Raw genomic sequence first — 2461 nt, 5'->3', positions numbered from 1 at the left:
CCTCGAAGGGGGAGGCGTGTCCCGAGTGGGAGGCGGCCGGAGTGCGGGGAGAGTTTGGATCATAGAACCACAGAATGGGTTGGGTTGGAAGGGACCTTGAGGATCAGGTGGTTCCATCCCCCCCGCAGGGGCAGGGACACCTCCCGCTACACCAGGGTGCTCAGAGCCCCGTCCAGCCTGGCCTTGAACACTGCCAGGGAGGGGGGCACCTACTCTTCCTAATATCTAATCTAAATCTGCCTTCTTTCCGTTTAGAAGCAGAGAAGGGGCGGTCAGGAGTAGCGCGGTGTACAACGCAGCAGGGGGAGGCGAACAAAGCAGCCCCCGGTTCCAGGTACCGAAGGGGCCTGTGCCCCTGTGCTGAGGTGAGCTCGTTTCAGAAGGGTGAAAAATGCTAAGAGAGTTAGTCCCACATTACAAACCAAATGGAGAAAAATGTATCGAAATAAGAGGTGCGTGCACTGAATAAACTTCCATTAATTCATTTTCCATACATACATCTGATGTACACCTCTGCGTAAATAAATGTTTAAAGTCTTACCTATTTTTTTCATATAAGACATCAGTACCTTTTTCCAGCTTCTGAAATGGATCGTTTTCAGCATTTTTTTTTTTTTTAATGGTCTCCTACACCCATTTTTCCTTCAGAAGTCAATGTATGATCATACATTGTTTAACCTATGTTGTCAAACAACACTGACAAACTTAGGTAATGCCCTTCCTAATCATGATTATATGTTGTGGCTGCTGATGCAGACAGGGTCTAGTAGAGCCTGGAATAGTTTGTGCGGAAGGTGTGACACGGCCCGGATTTAATAACCCAGGAAGGTCAGAACTGGACCCCCTTGCTTTCTAAGCTCCTGCTGCAATAGAGGAGCCTGGGTGCGGCTGGATCCAGTCCTGCACGTGTCACAACTCAGACTGGGAAGTCCAGGCAGTCCTGTACGTGTCAGAACTCAGACTGGGAAGTCCAGGGACATTAGGACTGAACCCCCTTGCTTTCTAAGCTTCCTTCAGAGAGCAGCCAGGTGCGGCTGGGCTCAAAATCCTTCTCTCAGACCTGGTCTTTTCCCAGAGAGAGTTAATGTATGACGGTCTGATTAACAGCTCGACAGTCCAATACCTCTTGATCAGGTTCAGGTGCAGCAACGCACAAGGCCTGCTTATAACAAATAACACATTTATTTACACTAGTAGGAGTTAATACTGAACAACCTAAACAAAACCACCCGCATATAGATATTAAGTAAAGAAAAGGGGATGAGAAGAAAAAGGTGAGGGGGGGGAGAGAGAGAGATATAAAGAAAGAGATGACGAGGACAGGAAGACCACCAGTCCTGGATCCAGCGTCGTTGGTCCAGCCAAAGGGGGAGGGTCGATGTCGATGGTCAGTGTTGATGGAACTCCCAAAGCCCACCATTGCAGCCCCCTATTTTATAGGCCTAGAATCTTGATTTCACAACGAGTACGTGTGATTGAACCATACATGTGTGAGCAGCTGGAGTGGACCTCCGCCCCCTCCACCCCTCGATCATTATCTCAATCGTCGTCGTTATCTCATCTATGCAGGCCATTACTGCAGTTTCCATCCTTCCGGGCAGGCCTTTTGGGATGCATATGAGCAGGGACTACAAGGAGGTTTCGATACCATTTCCCAAAGTAGGTCCGGAGGGCTGGCCCCTCACAAGGTGTCACTGGACAAAAGCCATGAGCACAGTGAACTGCCTTACTCTGTGTTGGCACCAGGGCCAGTATGTCCCCATTTCTGTTCCAGAGTTGGCGTTTTAATAAATAAACACACACACAATATTCTTTACAGTAACTCCTTAGCATTCTCCCAAAATATCAGGCAGTGTCAGGATTCTCTCCAAAGGCACTGAGCATTTTGAGGACAAGATTAAAGTAGCAAAACCAAGAAGACGGCCAAGACAGCAGACAAAGTAATGTGGAAGGGGCTGTGGAGCAGGAATTGGAAGCTAAGGGAAGAACAGAAGAAATTAACAGTTAAGAAACAATTAGGAAAAGGAGGATAAGGCAACAGAAAAGCAGAATGTTAGATTAGAGAAGGCACATTAAGGTGGTGGCAGTGTAGAGGCAGCTAGATGGTGAGCTGCTTTGAAGGATGACAAGTGACGATTCAGAAGGAGCACAAATTCAGTGTTCAGCTAAAAGCAGATTTTAAAAAGTGACAGGACTTTAATGAGTCAAAAAGTGTTCACGTGAGAATTTTATGGTAAAAAAAAAGTGGCAGTGTAAACAGAATAGACATCACTCTTGTCACAGTTTGACTCAGGTCCGACAACAATGCTCTCGATCCCCCCTCCCCCCAACCCAGGTAGGGAAGGAGAGAGAGAAAAAGAGAGAGACTTGGCTGGATTGAAAACTAAACTACACAGCTTTAATTAAAACACTAATGAATCATACAAGAAAATATATACAATTATATACAGATATGTTCAGG

Source organism: Chaetura pelagica, unplaced genomic scaffold (genome assembly GCF_000747805.2).
Source record: "Chaetura pelagica isolate M959 unplaced genomic scaffold, ChaPel_1.0 scaffold377, whole genome shotgun sequence".
NCBI classification, from domain to species: domain Eukaryota; kingdom Metazoa; phylum Chordata; class Aves; order Apodiformes; family Apodidae; genus Chaetura; species Chaetura pelagica.
The sequence above is the reverse complement of the archived record's forward strand: the minus strand, read 5'-3'. Positions refer to the sequence as shown.